Genomic DNA, 12,753 nt, shown 5'->3' with positions numbered 1-12,753 from the left:
AATTAAAAAAAAAAAAAACTGTTACCTGGGATCCATCCACTTCTCCTGGATGTTCTTGCCTGACACTGAAGGAAAAGCCCAGGAATAATGAGACAGAATAAGGGCCTGGGGAAAACAAATACATTGCTTTAGATTAACTATCCCCCTATTGGTACACTTCATTATTAGTTTAGAAAACCTGAATAGTTTCTCATTCCACAGAAGGAAAAGTTCTACCAGGCTTCAATTAAAATATTTTAAGGCCTTGAGATTTATCTTCCTTCACCAGAGGACATAACACCTGCAATTTTTAGGCACATATAAACCTTAGTGCTCAATTTTGCAGTTTCAGAAAAAGGCGGACCTCTCACTGAAATTTTTTAAAACCTAACTGCAAGTGCATTAAAATATAAGGTATAAAAATGAAAAAAAAAATAAGGTATAAAAATGAAAAGATTTTTTATGTTTTAAACAGGAAGATAGGGAAGAAATTAAATGTTTCTTTGGTCTCAGATGTTACAATGGGACCTTTCCTAAGTTCCTCCAGTGGACATGCATTTCCTCTACAATAGCCAACTTTGATTTTAGATATTAGTAACAAAATAACTAACATAGTTGAAAACTGGAAAATGATTTTGATAATCAAAATCATTTGAAAGATAGTTAAACTATATTCTATCAAAATTTTAATTTCCAGTGGCTTTACAAGTTCTCAGAATTCTCTACATCCTCCAAGGACTTATTTCCTGTTTTAAAAATGTGGCAGTGGATTCCAGTTGGGATTATATATTGATACAAGCAAATTCTCCTGTCAAAAATGATTTTGGAACTCACTCATTGCTTGAAAAAATTTATACCAGTGATCCAGTCATGACAAGTCATGTATCTGGTACTTTGTATGTAACAGTCTTGGTAATACATAGATTAAAACAAAAAGTCCTTTCCATAACTTTCTCTCCTCACCTACCCTGTTATTGCTCATCCCTTCTCTTTTCTATGTTTAGCACAACTCTTTCCAAAAGATGGGCTTCTATTTTTAAGAGTGATTTTTCCCCCCTTTTTACTAAGTATCTCCCCTAGGCTGGCCTTAATTTCATTTAATCAATGCAATTGTTTTGCTCTTTACTACTGCTGTTTGATTGATTGATTCATTTATAAGCTTTTTTTTATTGAGTTATAGTCATTTTACAATGTTGTGTCAAATTCCAGTGTAGAGCACAATTTTTCAGTTATATATGAACATACATATATTCATTGTCACTTTTTTTCGCTATGAGCTACCACAAGATCTTGTATATATTTCTCTGTGCTATAAAGTATAATCTTACTTATCTAGTCTACATATGCCTGTCAGTATCTACAAATTTTGAACTTCCATTCTGTCCCTTCCCACCCTCTGCCCCCTTGGCAACCACAAGTTTGTATTCTATGTCTGTGAGTCTGTTTCTGTTTTGTATTTTTTTTTTTTTTTTTTTTAGATTCCACATATGAGTGATTTCATCTGGTATTTCTCTCTCTCTTTCTGGCTTGCTTCACTTAGAATGACACTCTCCAAGAACATCCATGTTGCTGCAAATGGTGTTATGTTGTCAGTTTTTATGGCTGAATAGTATTCCATTGTATAAATATACCACCTCTTCTTTATCCAGTCATCTGTCAGTGGTCATTTAGGCTGTTTCTGTGTCTTAGCTGTTGTAAATAGTGCTGCTATGAACATTGGGGGTGTGGGTGTCTTTTTGAAGTAGGGTTCCTTCTGGATATATGCCCAGGAGCGGGATTCCTGGGTCATATGGTAAGTCTATTCCCAGTCTTTTGAGGAATCTCCATACTGTTTTCCACAGTGGCTGCACCAAACTGCATTCCCACCAGCATACTACTGCTGTTTTAATTTTGCACGAATGAACATTAAGACCATGTCATGACTGTACCTTTTTATATTTGTTACTTGAAAATGCACTCACAGTAATTGCTTTTGTGACAAGTATAGGTGACAACCACAGCAGTTCCCAGAAACAAGATGTTAGTTCAAAGAAATTCATATTAAATTCTGAAAAATATTTATTTTATGCATGTACCAGAAAATAAGTTCCACAAATATAAATGGAGCAAAATATGTTACAACCACCAGTTTTACTATACCTTTAAGGATGTGTGGATTTTCTTTCTTTATTAAAATTATTTTAATTTTTTCTATATATTCACAATTTCCACTTAGTTTTTAAAGACCTTTTTTCAATTAAATTGCTGTTGTTTCAGGGTTAGCATCAACGGGTTATACAACTTTGTTTTCAAAAAAAGTGCTTTATAAAATCAAATTCCATCTTATATTTTTATTATCCATAAAAATACTAAAATAACATGTATCCATCTCGTTCCCATTCCTCTATAACTGACAATTGATAATTTTGGTATTCATTTTGGTTTAAAATTTTAGTGATATAGAATGACTCTCATTTTCCTACTTGTTGGAAAACACTGTGTGAAAATACGTGACTAGGTGATCAAATTATTTTCCAGATGTTATTAGTATAATCTTATATTTTAACCAGAAATTACATACACACATCAACAAAATAATGAGCTCTTCCATTCTACAGTTTGTTTTCACCAAAGTTGCTAGCTGATCATATCATGTTGCATTCCTATCAAATTCATCCTATGGTGAATGAATATTTATTAAATTTCTATTCTACATTTGTTCTGACTTAAAATAATCTCTTCACTTGAATAAAGTATGGGGAAATATGCCATTTTTAAACTCACTCTCCTCCCCAAGTCAACCAAAATCACCACCAGCAAAAGGCAGAATAGATTAAAAAAAACAAACTCCTCTGTGAAAATACAGCCTTAAAGGAGCATGATATATGAAGAAACTGATAATCATAGTGATCTTCAGACAACACTAAGTGAGGATATTTGGCAGTAATCCATACCATGGAGAGTTTTAGTCATGAAAGAGTAAAGAACTGTCCAGACTGAAAAAGAGAAAAAGCAATTTGGACTGAAAAGAAGGAAAGCAGTTTCGTAATTTGTCTGGGGGGACAGACACAGATAAAGCCAGCTGCAAAGTTAACAGGAAACATTTTTTTGTTCCTAAAAGTAAGATGTGTTGCAGCTGGAGAATGCTAAAACAATCCCCTCTGAGTGATGACTGCTTTATTATCAGTGATGGCCCCAGACCTACGTTTCTATACCCATCTAATACTGGGGATACCCAACTGCTAACATACCCCAACTACACGATAATACTCATCCTTAGTTTATCCCCAGTTCTCCTAATCTCAGCTAGAAAATAGCAGCCAACCCCGAACTGATCTCTACCTCTTTCTCTTAGACTCTCCCCTAAATTATTCAGAATGTATCCTGGTCTAAGTAAGGGTCTTCCTTTTCTCTCAGTGGTTCCTCTGGAATGTTGCCTCTTTCTGCATCAAGCCATGCAGAAAGTGATACTGAGAATCAATATATGAATATAAATCCTGAGAAGAAAGCCAATCGGTAATTCTCTCTTGTTCAATGAAAGAAAAATGTGAACAAAGTCCAGGGGGGGAAAAGAATGTTGTCTCGAGCAAGGAGGAAGACTCCTAAGTTATAGTACCTACAAATCCTTACTGGAGGTGAAAAAATAAAGAGAAAGGAAAGAAAAAACTTGATTACAAAATCACTCATACAGATAATTTAGCGAGATGGCTGGAATGTTGGGCTTACTTGGGATTCTGGGATGGCTTGGTCTCAGTTACGGGTTGATTGTGTTCCTCTAAAATACATGTTTAAGTCATAACACCTGGTACCTGGGAATGTAACGTTGTTTGTAAATAGGGTATTTGCAGATGAAATCAATTAACATGAGACCATTAGGATGAGCCCTAACTCAATACGACTGGCATCCTGATAAGTAGAGAGAAATTTGGATGCAGAGACTCAGGGAAAGCACCATGTGATGACAGAAGCAGAAACTGTAGTGACACAGCTGCAAGCCAAGGAACAACAAGGCTTGTGGCCACCACAAGAGGCTAGAAAGGGGCACGAAAGGGTTCTATCCAGAGTTTCAGAAGGAGCAAGCATGGCTCTGTTGACATCATGATTTCGAACTGCTAGCCTGCAAGACTGCAAGAGAATACATTACTGTTGTTTTCAGACACCCAGTTTGTGGTGCTTTCTTATTACAACCCTGGGAACCTAATAAAGATTTTGGTATTAGAAAGTGGGGTGCTGCTGTCAGAAATAACTAGAAATGTGGAAGTGGCTTTGAATTAGGTGATGGGTAGAGACTGGAGTATTTCGAGCACTTGATAGTAAAAACCTAGATATTCCTGAAGAAACTTTTGGTAGAAATATATGTGATAAGGGGTTAGTATCCAAAATATAGAAATAACTGATACAACTCAATAGCAAAAAACAACAACAACAACAACAACAACAACAACCCCATAAAAACCAATTCGATTAAAAAATAAGCAGAATTTGAATAGACATTTTTTCAAAGAATATATAGACAGGCAACAGGTACAAGAAAGGTGTTCAACATCAACAATCATCAGTGAAATGCAAGTCAGAACCACGATGAGGTATCACCTCACATCTGTTAGAATGGCTATTATTAAAAAAAAAATGTTGGTGAGGATGTGGAGGGATATGGATATTTGTGCCTGTTGGTGGGAATGTAAACTGGTGTAGCCACTAAGGAAAACAGTATGGAGGTTCCTCAAAAAAATGAAAATAGAATTACCATGTGATCCAGCAATTCCAATTCTGGGTATTTATCCAAAGAAAACAAAAACAAAATGGGATGTAATGGTATAGAATGGTGACTATAGCTATTAATATTATATTGTATATTTGAAAGTTGCTAAGAAAGTAAATCTTTAAGTTCTCATACACAAAAAAATTTCTAACTATGGTGGTAGATATTAACTAGACTTATTGTGGTAATCATATTGCAATATATACAGATGAGGAATTAATACATTGTACAACTGAAACTGTTATATGTCAATTACATCTCAATTTAAAGAACAACTAGAAATAGGAAAGTTGCTCACCATAAAAAAGGTCATATATGACAAACAACAACTAACATTATACTTAATGGTGAAAAAGTGAAAGCTCTAAGATTAGGAACAAGGCAAATATGCCCACTCTCACCATTTCTAGTCAACATAGAACCAGCTCTAATGGCAGTGTAAGTTTTCTACCAATTAAGTAAGCTTTTCCCAGAATTCTTATTAGCACCTAAAACAGTGATTTTCTAGGTGTGGTTTCATGATTGTCAGTACTGGTTTCCTCTGAGAACTTGTTACAACTGTAAATTCTTCTCCTTCGCCCCAGGTTAGCTGAATCAGAACACTTGTGTTTGACAAGCCCTTCAGGTGAACTGATTTCACACTGACATTTAAGAACAACTGTTTTGTAACTAGCAAGCACCAATGCAAGAGTACAAATGCAGGATCTAGAAGGAGTTAACTAAGATGTGTCAGCATGAAAGATTCTGTCTTTTTAAGGATAAGGTGTAGGGAAAGTGGAGTTGCTCAGGCTCCCTCGCCAGCCCTCTGATGCCCAGCGACTCAGCTGTGTGACCCGCATGCGCAGTACCCTGTAGTGTTATATAAGCATGGCTTGCACCCCGCAGGCGCACTGGTTAGCTCCTATCATCGCTGGCTAGATGGGGCTTCGTTCGCCTTGATACCTCAGGCAGCCGGGACTTACCATGGCCACAGGCGCCACTGAAGCCTGTGTACTCCTCTGCAATAAAGGCATGTCAGCGACATCTGCGGTTTGGAGATTATTCTTGGGTCTGCCCAAATCCGTGAACCTGCCAGGCCTTGAGCGCCTGCAATACATAAGATAAAGGGGGAAAGGGAGTGGAAACAAGGAGTGGTGAAGTACAGGATCCAATAATTCAATCAACTGTCAGATTCCTGAGGGCAAACCCCAAGGATCTGTTGTTGACTCTGTTATCCACGGAGCTTGGAACAATGTTGGCACAGGGAAAACTCCCCAAAATATTAAATAAATGAAGGCAAACTTCATTTCAGATAATGTGGGTTGTTCATGTATTTTAAATACTTGTCTTTTTTTTTTTTTTTTAGAAAACGGTCCCGGTCTCTGGCTGCGCAGCAGAGGGAGGACCAGAATGGATACTCTCACGGAAGTTGGTCTGAGCAAAGAGAACAGAGAAGGAGCTGTGATTCAGGTATGCCATTTTCTTTGAAGTTCATCGAGAGAATGCATCACTCATCACCCTGGAAACGAGCTAGAGAAGGTATGGATGACACTAAGATTTTTATTTTAATGCAATTATTAAAACAGTAATATACAAAATCCTGTGATAAATGTTTCCTAATTGTTGGATTAAAATTGCCTTTAAAGGCAGTTTGAAGTTTAATTGACATGCAATATTTTAAGTTTTGTTGTATTTATACACCTGTGAAACAATCACCACAGTTAAGATAATTACCACACCCCCAAAGTTTTTTTTGTGCCCTTTTATAATCACTTTCTCTAAACTAATCCATCTCTGCACTTCCCCATGCACGGACAACTACTGATATGTGTTCTGTCACTATAGATAGAATTTCTAGAATTCTATGTAAATGTAATTATAGAGTATGTGGTTTCTTTGGTTTGTTTCACTACTTTGTCTCATAATTTTGTGATTCATCGATACTGTTTTGTGCTTCATAGCCAATTCCTTTTCATGGGAATGTAGTATTTCACTGTATGAAGTATCAGAATTTGTCCTTTTACCCTTATTGGACATTTGGATTGTTTCTAGTTTTTGGCATTTATACACATAGATGCTATAAGTATTCATAAACAAGTCTTTGTGTAAAGAAATACTTTAATTTCTCCTGTGTAAATACCTTAAAGTGGAATCACTAGATATACATCTGTTGTATGTTTCACTTTTTAAGAAACTGCCAAAATATTTTACAACGTGGTTTCACCATTTTTTTATTCCACAATGTGTGCAAGTTCCTTCAAATTCCCGTTAACACTTAGTATGAGCATCTTCACAGGTGCATGTTATTATCTCATTGTAGTTTAATTCACATTTCATTCATTACTAATTATGTTGAGTGTCGTTTCATTGGGGGTGTTTGTGATGCGGTATCTACTTTGGTGAAATGTGGGTTTAAATAGTTTGTCCACTTTTAATCTGCATTATTGTGTTTTGAGAGTTCTTAGATATTCTAGACAGAAGTCCTTTATCATATATAGAACTTGCAATTGTTTTTCACAGTCTTTATCTTGTTTTTCATTTTGTAGCCATGTGTTTTGAAGGAGTTCTTAGTTTTGATGAAGTTCAATTTATAAATTCCACTGGTTTTCCTTGATCTTTTCCCTCTTTCATTGGTCATAGTTTGATGCCTCTCTGTACACATGGGAATATTTTTATTGGATGCCAAACTGTGGATTTTACCTCTGTTAGGTGCTGGGTATTTTTATATTCCTATAAATATACTTGGGCTCTGTTGGGGGATGCAGTTAAGTTTCCTGGAAACACTTTGTTCCTTTTGGGTTTTGCTTAAATTTTGTTACATGGGGTTAGGGCAGTGGTTCATTTAGGGCTTATTTTATTTCAATTTTGAAGCAAAGCTTCTGAGTTTTCACTTACATTCCTGAATTAGGAGTTTTTCCACATGAACCAGAGATTTTGCTTCTTGAATACTTTTTGGTAGTTCTTTCCTGGATGTTAGGTAATCTCACAGTGTGTGTGCTGATCCTATGTAGGTTTCAAGAGTACTCTCTCTTCGCATCTTTTTTTGTGTTTGGAGCTCTACCAATGAATTCTTCCTGCTTGGCCTCCTTATAGACAGACCTGCCTAACTGAGGGAGACTACTGGGCTGTGCCTTTTCACTGTATGATTTCTTCTTCCCTACACTGTGACCATTGATACACTCTTCTGGCAATAAGCTGGGACAATCAAAGAGATTCATTTATTTAGCATTTCTCTGGAATCACTGATGTCGTGTATTTTGAAAACCATTGTTTAATATATATTTCTTTCTTTCTTTATGTTTTTTAGGCAAAAGGGTAAATATAATCATTGTTACTGTCTGCTTCCCAATGCAGAAGACCTATTGAATTTCTAATACTAAAAATAAGAGGAATTATAGAGGCACATACATCTTGTATAGGATTTCATGGTGTTAGGTCCTATCTTGTTTGACAACTGCTTTAACAAAGATGCACTGTGATGTAGGTCTTTTATATAAAATAGATACATCATTGTTGTGATAACTACGTTGAATTATTAGGGGGTTTGACCTTTGTCTCAAAACACAAGTCTCTGATAAAGTATATGTAACAGGAAACAATATATTCAAATTAGACTTTTTTTTTATTCATCGTGCCCTTCCAGGAATATAATTCTTTATATATATGAGGTCTTTTGGAAGAAACAGTATCATATGGGTTGCAAGTGTTTAGGGAAGCCTAAAGAAAAGAAATCACAATAAAATTAAACTTAACCTAAAATGCAGGATATGGACTATGCAGTATTCCTTTTCATACCAGTTTTCCCTGTGGTGTAAAAGCATAAGCATCCTTGGCACAGAGCGTCCCAGTGTCACAGCACACAGTGGGTATCCCAGAAATGTGTGATGGATATATCTGAGACTTTGATCTTTGTAGCCCTTGACACAGTCTGTTAAGAGTCTGAGGAGGCTGAAATATATAGAATTCCCTCTAGCAATAATCAGCTTCAGCTTACCGCATCGTGCCTCACAAATACTATCTTTTCCTATGTGTGCCATGATGTGGAAAGGTCAGGACACATGACTCCAGCAGTTACGTTTCCCACTGTTTGTTTTATCGTCTATAATACTGTGCTCAGTTTATAAATTTGCGTTGCTTTTCTTACTTCAAAAGATGGCTGACTTGCTTAGGAAAGGAATTTAGCCAGTGGAAAAGAGAAGGGGATTTTTGCAACTGTCTTTATTTCTGAACTCTATTGTCTTAGGGAGACTTTATTGTTAAAATGAAAATTCCATGTGTATGTCTTTAGTAATACATATCTATAGTTGTAGAGTTCAAAACTATTAGTGATATAAATCAATACTGCATATACTTTGCATAAAAGTGAATCTCAGCTTTTAAAATTTCTTTAAGAGAATGTGTTTCTTTTATGACAGATACTATGGCCTTTGCAAATATTAAGTAGATGACTGTGATACCATTTAGTTTACCTGTTTCGTACACTATCTTCCCCTATAGAAATCTATTCATAAAATGTAGCTTGCATTTTAGGAAAAAAGAAAGCTTGAACCATGATACTTAGGAAGTGAAAGGACTTTATTATTTAGTCCATGGACATTTTTCAAATTTACTAAGAGTTGTGGAATAGTCGTTCCACGCTACATTTCACAAGTTCTACATGTGCTCTGTTTACAGTTGTGGTCTGCAGCATTTAAAGGGGCTACCTTTTTTTTTTCCGTCTTAGATTAGAATTTGTATCTCATAGGACTGAGAGGTTTTGTTTCAAGTTCTTGCATCATTTTATCAATGAAGGGAAAGGAAGCTAAGAGAACAAAATGGAGCAGATGTATTGAGATAGTTATAATTTCTATCTATACCTTTTTGAACTGTAATTAGAAGACTTCTTGTGAATTTGCTCCATAATATAGAATTTACCATTTATCTTTTCACGTGATTTTTGATATCAGATGAACAACAGAAATGGAAAAGCGTGAGGAGGAGGAAGTGATACTTAGTTAGAAGAGGGAAAAATCAGATGAGTGGGCAGTTTTACTTATTCTGGCCTTTTGTGTGTGTACAATGAATATGTGTAAACAAGGGCAGCAACATGCTTTTTGCTTCCGTGACTACTTTTTCAACTTCATTGAGGTATAACTGACACGTGATAAATTATACATATTTAAATATACAATTTGTTAAGTTTTGACATAGAAGTAAACTCAGGGAGCCATCACTGTTATCAAGATAATGAACATATGTTACTGCAAAGTTTCCTCGTGTTTCTTTGTAATGCATCCTACTGAGCTCACTCAAGACAGTCACGGATCAGCTTTGTGCCATTATAGATTAGTTTGTATTTTCCTCAATTTTATATAAATGTAAACCTACAGTATGTACCCTTTTTTGTCTGTCTTTTCACTCAACATTACTATTTTGAGAAGCATTCATGTTGCTGGGTGTTACCTTTAGTTACTTGTACTTATTACAGAGTAGTGGTCTCTTTTATGGTTGTCCTGTAACTCGTTTATAATTCACTGGTTGATGGACATTTGTGTTGTTTCCAGTGTGTGACTATTACACATAAGAGTATTATTAACATTCATGTACATGTCTTTGTAGGAACATACACTTTCATTTATTTATAGGCATATAACTAGGAGTGGAATGACTAGGTTATATGCCATATACATGTTTAACGTTAAAAAAAAAAACAAAAAAAACCTGCCAAACGGTTTGCCAAAGTGGTTGTACCGTTTTATATTCCTAGTAGTAATGTTTGAGAGTTTCATTTACTCCATGTCCTCACCATTGTATGTTGTCTTAATTGTACAGTCCAAAATGTGTAGAGTGGTATGACATGGTACTTGAATTTGCATTTCACCAGTAACCAATGATGTTGAACAGCTTTTCAAGTGGAATCTGTGATTAGCATATTCTAACTTTGGTAAATTACGTATTCAAATATTTTGCCTGTTTTTCGTTGGATTGTGTTTTTGCATTTTGAAATTTTTTAATGTATATTCCGGATACAAGAACTTTATCAGATATGTGTTCTTCCCAAAGAAGACTTTGTTTTCTTAAGTCTTTCAGAGAGTAGATATTGTTAAAGTTGATAAAGTACTATAGTTTTTAAAACAAATTATACTTTTGCTGTCATATTACCTAAAGTCTCAAAGATTTTTATCTATGTTTTAAGAAATTTTATAATTTTCCCAGTTTTTATATTAAAGTCTATGATTCATTTTGAGTTAATTATATTCTATGTTGGCATGTAATATTGGGGTTCTTTTTTTCACACGGATATTGAATTGTTCCTGTAACAGTTTTAAAAGACATTTTTTCCCCATTAAATTGCCTTTATACCTTTTTTCAAAACCAGTTGACCATAGGTGTGTTAGTTAATTTTTGGACTTGATTCTCTGTTCCACTCTCTCCCTTGATGCCAGTACTATGCTGTATTATAGCTTTAAAACAATTCTTAAATTCAGGTAGTGTAAATTCAGCAACTTTATTCACCTTTACCAGCATTGTTTTTGAAGCTTCTGGATCTTTTACTTTATTTTTTTTAATACAATCTGAAATCAGTTTGTCAATTTCTATCTAAAAAGTCTGCTTGAATTTTGATTGGGATTGCTTTGACTCCATAGAATAGCTTAAGAACTGACATCTTAGTACTACTGAGTTGTCTGATCCAGGAGCAAGGTATTCCTTCCAATTTCTTTGTTCATCTTCAGCTCTTCTCAGCAATACTTTGTAGTTTGCAATGTACAAGTGTCTCCCATCTTTCGTCAACTTTATCTTAAGCTCCCAGGTGAGCATACATAATAACACTAACTACCATCCTTATAAAATAAGCTAATTAAAACAATTTAAAATAAAGTCTAGCCACATGTGCACATGCACACACCCAACAAGTAAAACTTTCCCTGATGTTCCTCTAAATATAATTTAATCTTACTTTTTAACATGTGAAAAGCTTTGTTCTATCCCTGGTACATTTTGGGGGACAAATCCTTTAAAATCCTTTCCAAGCATATTTTAACAGGCTTTGATTTATTTTATAAAAGAGCCATATTTAGTTGCCCATTTCCAAGGGAAACATGTTCTTTTGTATTTTTGATAGCTCCATATTTTTCTTGAGTTATTTCCCCCATATCTTGGAATAAAGATTTTTTAAAAATCATAGTCTGTAACATGCTAACTTTTATCAAAATCTCATAATAATTTTAATAGTTTTGTCTCCAAAAATATCTTTGGTATACAACTTTTAAGTCCTCATATTCCTTTACTTTTTAGAAGGTTTTATGACTTTCTATGTTTTCGGTGATCTACATTTTTTAATATATAATTAATCAAATTTACATTTAAAATGATGAAACACTACATCTTCTTTAGAATAGTTTACTGCCTATGCTCTGAAGTACACTTTGCAATTTTAATGGAATTTGCTTCACTTCATATAATTTAACTTTACAAAACCCATTTAAATAGAAAACAAATGTGAAAATAAATTTCTAAAGTGATTTATTTTATCCCATGAAAAATTGTGGCAGGGTAAGGTATACAAATTGTGGCACATTTCTCTTATAGAGGGAATTAATCTGTTTTTAGTCTGTATCTTGATGAATATTTCTGATTTTCATATTGACTCACAACTAAAGCAAATCATGTATATTTGCCAGTTACATAGCTCATGTCATCCTGCGTCATGTCTGATGTCCTACTATACATGGAATTGTTAACTTTTTTCATTGTAGATTTTAACATGCAAACCTCATTTTGATGTTTTGTAGTATATTAATGACCTAAAACTTCTATTTGCTGTGGCCAGAAGCCATGTTCTACAAAAGGAACAGAATATAAAAGCGTATGACTAGTTAATAATTTATTTAGCAGCAATATTGACAATGTAAAATATGTATTAACATTATAGAAATGTATAACAGTTAAATACTGGGATAAAGAATATAGATACCTTAGAGGTTTTCAGGAGGGGTAGATCAGGAAAAAAGAAGCCATGGTGGTTTTAGATGTACTTAGAAAATATTCAAGTAAATATGATGTTACATTCATAA

Source organism: Camelus dromedarius, chromosome 3 (assembly GCF_036321535.1).
Source record: "Camelus dromedarius isolate mCamDro1 chromosome 3, mCamDro1.pat, whole genome shotgun sequence".
In the NCBI taxonomy this organism is placed as follows: Eukaryota; Metazoa; Chordata; class Mammalia; order Artiodactyla; family Camelidae; genus Camelus; species Camelus dromedarius.
This window is presented reverse-complemented; position numbering follows the sequence as displayed.